Here is a 12,348-nt window from a genome sequence, read left to right as displayed (position 1 = left end):
AACCAGAGATCAAATTGCCAACATCTGCTGAATTGTCGAATAAACACTAGAGTTCCAGAAAAACATCTATTTCTGCTTTATTGACTATGCCAAAGCCTTTGACTGTGTGGATCACAATAAAGTGTGGAAAATTCTTCACGAGATGGGAATACCAGACCACCTGACCTGCCTCATGAGAAACCTGTATGCAGGTCAGGAAGCAACAGTTAGAACTGGACATGGAACAACAGACTGGTTCCAAATAGGAAAAGGAGTACGTCAAGGCTGTCTATTGTCACCCTTCTTATTTAACTTATATGCAGAGTACATCATGAGAATTGCTGGGCTGGATGAAGCACAAGCTGGAACCAAGATTGCTGGGAGAAGTATCAATAAGCTCAGATATGCAGATGACACCACCCTTATGGCAGAAAGTGAAGAAGAACTAAAGAGCCTCTTGATGCAAGTGAAAGAGGAGAGTGAAAAAGTTGGCTTAAAGCTCAACATTCAGAAAACAAAGATCATGGCATCTTCCATCACTTTATGGCAAATAGATGGAGAAACAGTGGAAACAGTATCAGACTTTATTTTGGGGGGCTCCAAAATCACTGCAGATGGTGACTGCAGCCATGAAATTAAAAGACACTTGCTCCTTGGGTGAAAAGTTATGACAAACCTAGACAGCATATTAAAAAACAGAGACATTACTTTGCCAACAAAGGTCTGTCTAGTCAAGGCTATGGTTTTTTCCAGTAGTCATGCATGGATGTGGGAGTTGGACTACAAAGAAAGCTGAGCACCGAAGAATTGATGCTTTTGAACTGTGGTGTTGGAGAAGACTCTTGAGAGTCCCTTGGACTGCAAGGACATCCAACCAGTCAATCCTAAAGGAAATCATCCCTGAATATTCATTGAAAGGACTGATGTTGAAGCTGAAACTCCAATACTTTGGCCACCTGATGCAAAGAGGTGAATCATTGGAAAAGACCCCGATGCTGGGAAAGATTGAAGGCAGGAGGAGAAGGGGATGACAGGATGAGATGGTTGGATGGCATCACTGACTCAATGGACATGAGTTTGAGTAAACTCTGGGAGTTGGTGATGGATAGGGAAGCCTGGCATGCTGTAGTTGATGGGGTCGCAAAGAGTCAGACACAACTGAATTGTACTGTACTGAACATAGGAAGATACGTGGTGAGCTCACTGTCAGCCACAGGGTGCTCTGTGTGTGTTTTCCAGAGTTTCCTATCCTTCACTGTCTCCTGGAGTTTGCTCAAATTCATGTCCCTTGAGTTGGTGATGCTCTCTAACCATCTCATTCCTCTACCACTCTTTTCTCCTTTTGTCTTCGATTTTTCCCAGCATCAGAGTCTTTTCCAATGAGTTGGCTTTTGGTAGCACAGGGTGCTACCATCAGGCTATTCTGCCCATGGAAGAAGGCAAAGGTACATGACAAAGGGCATGGATACAGGGAGGAATTAAAAATTGGGGCCATCATTGCTATTTACGACACAGTTCCATCAGCAACTATGAGATTGCTCTTTTATTTAATCTGGAAAAGATCTCTTTATTATTAAACTGTATCTTAGATGACCTTCAGTACTGGTGTAAGTTTTAAAATGAGCCATTAAATGGAACATTGTAGAAAAACAGATGTAATGTCTTCATTATCTTTGAGTCCTTTGGTCATTATTGAAATTGCTAATTAGATATATGAGATGAATGGATAGCATCACCGATTCATTGGTCATGAACTTGGGCAAACTCCAGGAGATGGTGAAGGACAGAGAAGCCTGACGTACTGCAGTCCGTGGGGTCGCCAAGAGTTGGACACAACTTGGCAAGGGAACAGCAACAATTAGAAAGATAATCTTGCCTGCAACTGATGTGAAAGTCGCTCAGTCGTGTCCGACTCTTTGCAACCCCATGGACTTATACAGTTCATCGAATTCTCCAGGCCAGAATACTGGAGTGGGTAGCTGTTCCCTTCTCCGGTGGATCTTCCCAACCCAGGGACTGAACCCAGGTCTCCTGCATTGCAGGTAGATTCTTTACCAGCTGAGCCAAAGGCTGCAATTGATATCTTTATTTAAAATTAATTTTTATTAGGATATAGTTGATTTACAATGTTGTATTTAATATCTTTTTCCTTTTAAACAATTTATTTTATGTATTTATTTGTTTGGCTGTGCTGGGTCTTCCTTGCTGCCTGTGGGCTTTCTCTGGTTGTGGCAAGCAGTGCTGCGGAGAGGGGGCTACTCTTCTTTGCAGTGTGAGGGCTTCTTATTGCGGTAGCTTCTCTTGTTGCAGAGCACAGGCTCTAGGGTAGGTGGGTTTCAGCAGTTTCATAGAACTTTTTTAAATGTAAAATAATGCCCAGTTGGATTATAGAGATTTCTCATGGCTTTGAGTATTTTTGTCACAACTTGCAAGGTCACGTTAATGGCAAAGGTGTTTTTCAGATAAGTCTAAATGCTATCAGGCTATCTTCATTTCAAATCACTGATGGCATCTTCCAGATGGTGTGTTTTTCACTGCACAGCAAGATCACAATATGATTTGAAGTTTTATGAAGTATTCAAATGTAAATGACAAGTAATGTTTCCATAACTTTATCTAAACCTTGTGAGTTGACCGAGAAATGTTGATTCTTCATTAGCAAATTTTGAATATATTTAAATATGGAAGTTTTTATATTTATGTCTTATCTCTTCAAGGAAATTGTAGGCTCCTAAGGAGAAGCACACAGTCTTACCTTTATTACCTGGAGAATACTAATTGCCTAGAGAAGACTAGTTATTTAATCAGGACCTGCACTCTTGCCTCATAGTACAGAAGGGATATTTTTGTTCTTTTACTGAGATCCTCAATCCTGTACCAAGAGAATGAATTCTGGGGACAAAGACACTGCTTAGCATGTAAAATTTATTTAGAATCCCTAAATCCAGGACCAAGTGTGTATTCTCACGGGATATTTCACTGTCTATAAAAAGCCATTGACTTTATGTAAAAGACAGTTTTTTAAAAATGTTGTGTTCTGGACCATCTGGATGACAAATATAATGAAGTCCTTCCATGTAATTTCAGCACCAAAGTCTGTGATTGTAGTATTGTTGGAGTCCAGTAGTACTTTCACAGTTTCAGGCTAATGAATAGAGAACACCACAAGCTCAATACGTAAATCAAAATCACATATTAGGTTTTCACAATTGCATCAGAAATATGAAGTAGAATATGTATTGCGGTTGAAAAGAACATTATGGTAACAGTTACTCAGAGAAGTAATGCTTTGATCAGTAAGTAATAAGGATCAAATGATGTCAAGGTATTTGGTTTGAAAAACATTTTCCAGGAATTCAAGTAGTTTCATTGGTATGCCCAGCTCAACAGAATGAGGGAAGGGCAGGCAGCACATAGTCACGTTTTAAGTGGTAATTCAATTTCAGGGAAACATTATGTATCTGTTACATTAATTTAATGTTGTTAATTTGAATTTTATTAGGTTTGCAATTTGTTTGTAATTAGTGCACAGACTTTGGCTTTATAATTGAATAAGAACTGCAATAGAATGAATTCAACACTAGTTTTATATTCATACATGTTTAAGTAATATTATTATAAACATAATTGAAGTCAACATCTGGGCATCAATGGGAGCGTCTTTGAAAGGGATTTTATGGTACTCACACTGAGAAACTTTGATGCAACATTTGTATACTAGGACAATTTTCATTTTCATCCCAGAGAACTTAAGTATTTTAAGAGTAATTTGAGCAAAATAATTGATTAAAGAAAAAGAGTATATGTGTGTGAACGTATACATGTATACATCTTACCCAAAACTCCAAATGCTTTGAAATCCTAGAAGATAAATTATATTTACATGTATACTCTTAAAATAAAATGTTATTATAACATTGCATCAGGAGATTGAAAATAAAGCCCAACATGGCTAATCCTGACCCAGGAGTCTTAAGTCTATGCAGTTGAACTGTGTTATTAATAATTCCTGTCATGGAGTAGAATTATATTAACCCATTAGGATACCTTGTTTCTTGTTTGCATTTTTCTCCTTGGAATTTTCATGCCAAACACAAGCACAGGAATGGAGAGTTGAGTCTGCTCTGCTGGAGAGATGTAAATGGCACTTACTAGTTCACCTGTTCATTGTCACTGCAACACTTCCTAGGGAAGTGCCTGAACCTGAGAATCATTTGATTGGGGAGATGCTTGGTGCCTGGTCTTTAAAAACAACCCCCACCACCACCACCCCTGCCTCCCCACCACCACCCCCCCTGCCTCCCCACCACCACCCCTGCCTCCCCACCAAAGCATTTTCAATCTGATTTTCTTAACCTGGGGTTCTTACTCTGGGTAGGACTCTGGGAGCTGGGGGAAAAAAGAAGGGGGAAAAAAAAACCCCTCCCCATACAGAGAAGAGCAAATTGAAAGTCACCAAGGGGTTTGCCTCAAGGCAGTTTGTAAATCCACTTCCTTTGTCATAACAAGAACAAATCCCACCTTTGAAGTTTTTCCTTCTTGTCACAAGGGGGGTTGTCTGTTGTTTAATCCATTTTAGCCCTTAATACCTGACCAGGATCAATTCTGTTGGCTAGATTACACAGCATTCATGCTGATTTTAAACTGGCCGGGAGGTGGGGTGTGGGCAGAGGGCACCAGGTTCTGACTCACTGGTATGAGAATCTCAAAAACAATCAACGTCTCTGTGCAGACCACCTAGATTTTGATAAAATGTCCTTTTACACTTAAATACATAGTCATAATGACCATTGTTGTACAGATTTTGGTGTGTTCTATGAATGGTATATTTTCAATGGTCCTTCAGAAACATTCAGTCATCCACACTGGCAAAGGAGACTATTGTGTTCATCATGTAGTGCATAATGCCTTCAATTAGAATTCAAGGACCACCTTCTTCCCCATTCCCCATATCAACTATGGGTGCAGTTTTGAGCAATGAGGGACACCGAGCTTCTCAATACCTAGCCTCCATGTCATATCTCTTTCACAGGCATCTGATTATTGAGTGAGAAAAGGAAAAGAAGAAAGCCTCAACAAAATGCAGCCCTATTTTTTCATTCTCTAAAAACTTTCAGCTAATTTTCTTATAAGAATTCTGATACCCCATAATGAGCAGAGGTGAGGAGCCATCAGAGTAAATGTCAAAAAGGGCCAGTTGATAATTAGGTACTTTTCTAGGCGAGTGGCTATTAACTGGTTCTTAACAATACGCATTGTCTCTCAAGTCACTTCAGGTTGCCCAAGTGCTGAGAAATCTTCCCAGAAAACTCAACAGCAGAGGGAGAAGACGGGATGGAGCAGGCTGCAATTACCAGTGGGACTTCCACTTACCCTCTTGTTCTGAAAGAGCCCAAGACATCACAATTACTTCTACCTAACCTGGAGGATGTTTGAAAAAGTCAGTCATGTAGGAATGACCAGAAAATGCCCAGTCAGTGAGGACAGGGAATGCAAATTTGATACTTGGGTCAAAGGCAAGATGAATTGGCTCCTGGTTTCTTCTTTTGACTTATGTTTGCCATGACTGTCACCCTGAGATTCCCAAGGGCAGAAGCCATGCTTATTTATCTCTCTAGCCACAAGCCATTTCTCAGGGCTTGGGGCTTTGTGAAGTCTCAAAAGAGGTTTGTGGGTAACCAAATGAATTGATTTTGAAAGGACATTTGGGTGCCCCCCTCCAGAAGAAAGTGAAAATATCATTTGTCACCAGCAACCATATTAAGTAACAGAAGTGAAACATGCTACTTTTTTTCCCTTTTAATAGTCAGGAGAGCAAAGTACTATTTAAGTTATAGTATCTGAGAAGTGGAATTGCTTATTGGATGTCACATGATTTCATTTATTTCTGTGATGCTTTTTTCATCTTCATCATTCACACTGGCAGCTGGAATACACTTTTGCTTGTGCAAGGTAGGGAACACTAGAATTGATCCTGAGAGACAAAGCAGAGCATCTTGTCACATGGATTAGATTTCGAAGTTACTGATTTATCAACTTACTATAAAAATGAGGAACTTCCCTGGCAGTCCAGTGGTTAAGACTCCACACTTACACTGCTGGAAGCACAGGTTTGATTGCTGGTTGGGGAACTAAGATCTTGCATGCTGCAAGGTGTGGCCAAAAAGGTTAAAAAATAAAGTTAAAAAAAAGAATGGGGGTACAGAAATTGGCAAGTTGATCCTAAAATGCCTATGGAAATAAATGCAAAGGACCCAGAAGAGCCAACTCAATCTTGAAAAGGAAGAACAAAGTTAGAAAATTCCAAAACTTAATCACTAAGCTGTAATAGTCAAGACTGCATGGTGCTGGCATAGAGACATTTAAGCAGTGATAATCAGTTTCATGTGTCAGCTTTCCTGAGCTACAGTCTCCTGTCATTCAATCAAACTCTAGGTGTTGCTGTGGACATATTTTGTAAATGTGACTAAAGTCTATAATCAGTTTACTTTAAGGAAGATTATCCCAGATAATCTAGGTGGGTCTGATTCAATCAGTTGAAAGAGAAGAACTGAGACTTCCCTGAAGAAGAAATTCTGGCTATGGACAGCAGCTTCAGCCTGTGCCTGAGAGGTTCAGCTTGCCCTTCCTGACAGCCTGCCCTATGAATTTCAAACTTGCCACAGTTGCATAAATCAATTCTTTACAATAAATCAATCTTTCTTTCTCTTGCTTTGTCTGTATGTGTAGGTATATATATACATAAATTTGTGGATATACATCTCTCTATGTAGGTATATATGTGTATGTAAAAATAGTAAATATAGGTGTATGTTGTTTTACTGGGTTTTGCTTTACTGCACTTCACAGGTATTGAGTTTTTACAAATTGGGGGTTTGTAGCAACCCTATGTTCAGCAAGTCTATTGGCACCATTTTTCCAATAGCATTTGCTTATTTTGTGTCACTGTGTTACCTTTTGGTAATTCTTGCAATATTTCAAATTTTTTCATCATTACTATATTTATTATGATTGTTACTGAATCAGACTGGGGTCTGTTCACCCGACACACAGCAAAGCCAATCTACTGACACAGGATTGTGTGGTAAAGGAAAGCACAGTATTTATTGCAAGGCACCAAGCAGTGAGAATGGGCATCTTATGTTCACACGATCAAAACTCTTTCAGAGATGGGTTTTTAAAGACCACATTTGAGGTGAGGGTTGCAGCTTGCTGACTTTCTTCTGATTAGTTGGTGGTGAGATAACACAGTGAAGTTTGGGGACTCTTTATCATCAACCATCCAGTTCAAACCAGCCTGGGGTCTATGTTTTTGTGGTTGGCATGTAGTCAGCATCCTCTACCTGGGCAGTTTGGGGGAGGTGGTTTTGGTTTCTGCAGAATAGCACAAAGATATGCATCAGATTGTTATGTATATCCTTTGAAGAGGAACTAGGATTCTGTTTTATACACTTTTCCTTTGTTTCTGAATTCCCTCACTTCCCTCAGTTCAGTTCAGTTCAGTCTCTCAGTCCTGTCCAACTGTTTGCGACCCTGTGGACTGCAGCATGCCAGGCTTCCCTGTCCATCACCAACTCCCAGAGTTTACTCAAACTCATGTCCATTGAGTCGGTGATTCCAACCAACCATCTCATCCTCTGTCTTCCCCTTCTCTTGCCTTCAGTCTTTCCCAGCATCAGGGTCTTTTCCAATGAGTCAGTTCTTCGCATCAGGTGGTCCAAGTATTGGAGTTTCAGCTTCAGCATCAGTCCTTCCAATGAACATTCAGGACTGAATTCCTTTAGGACTGACTGGTTGGATCTCCTTGCAGTCCAAGGGACTCTCAAAAGCATCAATTCTTTGGTGTTCAGCTTTCTTTGTAGTCCAACTCTCACATCCATGCATGACTACTGGAAAACCATAGCCTTGACTAGACAGACCTTTGTTGGTAAAGTAATGTCTCTGCTTCTTAACATGCTGTCTAGGTTGGTCAAAACTTTTCTTCCAAGGAGTAAGCATCTTTTTAGTCCATGGCTGCAGTCACCATCTGCAGTGATTTTGGAGCCGAAAAGAATAAAGTCAGCCACTGTTCCCCCATCTATTTGCCATAAAGTGTTGGGACCAGATGCCATGATCTTTGTTTTCTGAATGTTGAGCTTTAAGCCAACTTTTTCACTCTCCTCTTTCACTTGCATCAAGAGGCTCTTTAGTTCTTCTTCACTTTCTGCCATAAGGGTGGTGTCATCTGCATATCTGAGCTTATTGATACTTCTCCCAGCAATCTTGGTTCCAGCTTGTGCTTCATCCAGTCCAGTGTTTCTCATGATGTACTCTGCATAGAAGTTAAATAAGAAGCGTGACAATAGACAGCCTTGACATACTCCTTTTCCTATTTGGAACCAGTCTGTTGTTCCATGTCCAGTTCTAACTGTTGCTTCCGGACCTGTATACAGGTTTCTCATGAGGCAGGTCAGGTGGTCTGGTATTCCCATCTCGTGAAGAATTTTCCACACTTTATTGTGATCCACACAGTCAAAGGCTTTGGCATAGTCAATAAAGCAGAAATAGATGTTTTTCTGGAACTCTCGTGTTTATTCGACGATTCAGCAGATGTTGGCAATTTGATCTCTGGTTCCTCTGCCTTTTCTAAAACCAGCTTGAACATCTGGAAGTTCATGGTTCATGTACTGTTGAAGCCTGGCTTGGAGAATTTTGAGCATTACTTTACTAGCGTGTGAGATGAGGGCAATTGTGTGGTAGTTTGAGCATTCTTTGGCATTGCCTTTCTTTGGGATTGGAATGAAAACTGACCTTTTCCAGTCCTGTGGCCACTGCTGAGTTTTCCAAATTTGCTGCCATAGTGAGTGCAGCACTTTCACAGCTTCATCTTTTAGGATTTGAAATAGCTCAACTGGGATTCCATCACCTCCAGTAGCTTTGTTCATAGTTCTGCTTCCTAAGGCCCACTTGACTTCACATTCCAGGATGTCTGGCTCTAGGTGAGTGGTCACACCCATCGTGATTACCTGGGTCATGAAGATCTTTTTTGTACAGTTCTTCTGTGTATTCTTGCCACCTCTTCTTAATATCTTCTGCTTCTGTTAGGTCCATACCATCTGTCCTTTATTGAGCCCATCTTTGCATGAAATGTTCCCTTGGTATCTCTAATGTTCTTGAAGAGATCTCTAGTCTTTCTCATTCTATTGTTTTCCTCGATTTCTTTGCATTGATCACTGAGGAAGGCTTTCTTATCTCTCCTTGCTATTCTTTGGAACTCTGCATTCAGATGGGTGCATCTTTCCTTTTCTCCTTTGCTTTTTGCTTCTCTTCTTTTCACAGCTATTTGTAAGGCCTCCTCAGACAGTCATTTTGCTTTTTTGCATTTCTTTTTCTTGGGGATGGTCTTGCTCCCTGTCTCCTGTACAATGTCTTGAACCTCCATCCATAGTTCATCAAGCACTCTGTCTATCAGATCTAGTCCCTTAAATTTATTTCTCTCTTCCACTGTATAATCATTAGGGATTTGGTTTAGGTCATACCTGAATGGTCTAGTGGTTTTCCCTACTTTCTTCAATTTAAGTCTGAATATGGCAATAAGGATTTCATGATCTGAGCCACAGTCAGCTCCTGATCTTGTTTTTGCTGACTGTATAGAGCTTCTCCATCTTTGGCTGCAAAGACTGTAATCAGTCTGATTTTGGTGTTGACCATCTGGTGATGTCCATGTGTAGAGTCTTCTTTTGTGTTGTTGGAAGAGGGTGTTTGCTATGAGCAGTGCATTTTCTTGGCAGAACTCTTATTAGTCTTTGCCCTGCTCCATTCTGTACGCCAAGGCCAAATTTGCCTGTTACTCCAGGTGTTTCTTGACTTCCTACTTTTACATTCCAGTCCCCTATAATGAAAAGGACATCTTTTTGGGGTGTTAATTCTAGAAGGTCTTGTAGGTCTTCATAGAACCGTTCAACTTCAGCTTCTTCAGCATTACTGGTCAGGGCATAGACTTGGATTACCATGATATTGAATGGTTTGCCTTGGAAATGAACAGAGATCATTCTGTCGTTTTTGAGACTGCATCCAAGTACTGCATTTTGGACTTTTTTGTTGACTATGATGGCTACTCCTTTTCTTCTAAGGGATTCTTGCTCACTTCCCTAATAAATAACTATTTTTAGTCTTCTCTTTGAAACTCAAGGAAGGCCTGGGAGACAAAAGCCTTTTTCAACAAACAAGAAACAGGGGATAGGAGGGGCTTTTGCACCTAAGAGAGCCCGCAGGGCCCTGCTTGGTTTCAGTCCCTCCTTTTCTCTGATAGTCCCTAATTCTGAAGGGAACAGGGGCAGGAAAAGAAAGGAAATAAAATTTTGGATAAAGAGGTTAATCATAAACTTGGTAAGGAACTCAGCATTAGGGGGACTCAGTTTCATAGTGATAAGTGATTTGTAATCAGTGATCTTTGGTCCTAATATTGTAATTGTTTTGGGGTTATGAACTACACCTTTATAAGACATCAGACTTAATTGATAAATGTATGTATTTTGACTGCTCTACCAACTGGCTGTTCCCTCATCTCTTCTCCTCTCCTCAGGCCTCCCTATTCCCTAAGACACAACAATATTGAAATCAGGCCAGTTCATAACCCTCCAGTGGTCTCTAGGTGTTCCAGTGAAACGAAGACCCACATGTGTCTCACTTTAAGTAAAAAACTAGAAATGATTAAGCTTAATGAGAAAGGCATGTAAAAAGTGAAGATAGGCTGAAAGCTAGGTCTCTTGTACCAGTTAGCCAAGTTGTCAGTGCAATGGAAAAGTTCTTGAAGAAAATTGAAAGTGCTACTCCAGCGGGGAAAGGGGAGGGGAGAGATAAATTATGAGTTTGGAATTAATATGCTACTACTATATATAAGATCGACAACATGGACTTACTGTATAGCACAGATATGTTTAATATCTTATGTTGTTTGGTCGCTAAGTCATGTCTGACTCTTTTGAGACCCCATGGACTGTAGCCTGCCTGGCTCATCTGTCCATAGGATTTCCCAGGCAAGAATACTAGAATGTGTTGTCATTTCCTTCTCCAGGGGATCTTCCCGACCCAGGGATTGAACCCATGTCTCCTGCATTAGCAGGCAAATTGTTTACCACTGAGACACCAGGAAAAGAATCTGGAGATATATATATATATCTGAATCACTTTGTACGCCTGAACAATATTGTAAATTAACTACACTTATTAACTATATCAATTTTTAAAATGGCTTTTTAAAAAAAGTGTTACTCCAGTGAGCGCATGAATAATAAGAAAGTAAAACAGCCTTGCTGATATGGAGAAAATTTAGTGATCTGGATAGAACATCAAACCAACTGCAACATTCCCTTAAACTGGAGCCTAGTCGAGAGCAAGGTCCTAACTCTCTTAAAGGCCAAGAGAGGTGAGGAAGCTACTGAAGAAAAGTTTGAAGCTAGTAGAGATTGGTTCATGAGGTTTGAGGAAGAAGCCATCTCCATAACATAGGAGTGCAAGGTGAAGCAGCAAGTGCTGATGTAGAAGCTGCAGCAAATTATCCAGATCCAGCTAAGGTCATGAATGAAGGGCATTACACTAAACAACAGATTTTCAATGTAGATAAAGCAGTCTTATATTAGAAGAAGATTCCATCTAGAACTTTCATAGCTAGAGTGGAGAAGTCAATGCCTAGCTTCAAAACTTCAAAACGGACAGGCCAATTCTTTTGTTAGAGGCTAATGCAGCCAGTAACTTTAAGATGAAGCCAGTGATCATTTACCATTCTGAAAATCCTAGGGCCCTTAAGAATTATGATAAATCTGCTCTGCTTGTGCTTTATAAATGAAACAACAAAGCCTAGATGACAGCATATCTGTTTATAACATGGTTTACTATTTAAGCCCACTGTTGAGATCTACTGTTCAGAAAAAATGATGCCTTTCAAAATACTACTGCTCATTGACAATGCACCTGGTCACCCAAGGGTTCTGATGGAGATGTGCAACGAGATTCATGTTGTTCTCACTTATGGATACCAAGGGGAGAACAGGGGAGTTGGGGTGGGAGTGGGATGATTTGGGATTGGGATTGACATAATATAATTACACTACTGTATATCAAATGGGCTTCCCTGGTGGCTCAGATGGTAAAAAATCTGCCTGTAATATGGGATACATGGGTTCGATCCCTGGGTTGGGAAAATCCCCTGGAGGAGAGCATGGCAACCTACTCCAGTATTCTTTCCTAGAGAATCCCATGAACAGAGGAGCCTGGCAGGCTACAGTCCATGGGATCACAAGGAGTTGGACACGACTGAGCAGCTAAGCACATATATAAAATGGATGACTAATGAGAACCTACTGTATAGCACAGGGAACTCAACTCTGC

At 40.4% G+C, this 12,348-nt stretch overlaps 2 long non-coding RNA genes across 2 annotated transcripts in view; both read left to right on the top strand.

Annotated features, from left to right (window-relative positions):
* The window catches only part of LOC145513373 (uncharacterized), a 285,374-nt gene that overhangs the window by 57,540 nt on the left and 215,486 nt on the right, over positions 1-12,348 (top strand). The gene's annotated exons all lie outside the window — the stretch shown is intronic.
* Positions 4,162-6,690, top strand: LOC145513382 (uncharacterized). The gene is made up of 2 exons (XR_014059347.1): positions 4,162-5,139; positions 5,247-6,690. It is a non-coding gene; the product is annotated as an uncharacterized LOC145513382 (long non-coding RNA).

This window comes from Giraffa tippelskirchi, chromosome 7 (assembly GCF_054371585.1).
Source record: "Giraffa tippelskirchi isolate mGirTip1 chromosome 7, T2T-mGirTip1v1.2.pri, whole genome shotgun sequence".
Classification (NCBI taxonomy): domain Eukaryota; kingdom Metazoa; phylum Chordata; class Mammalia; order Artiodactyla; family Giraffidae; genus Giraffa; species Giraffa tippelskirchi.
Note: the sequence above shows the minus strand (reverse complement) of the source record. Positions and strands in the feature narration are given on the sequence as shown.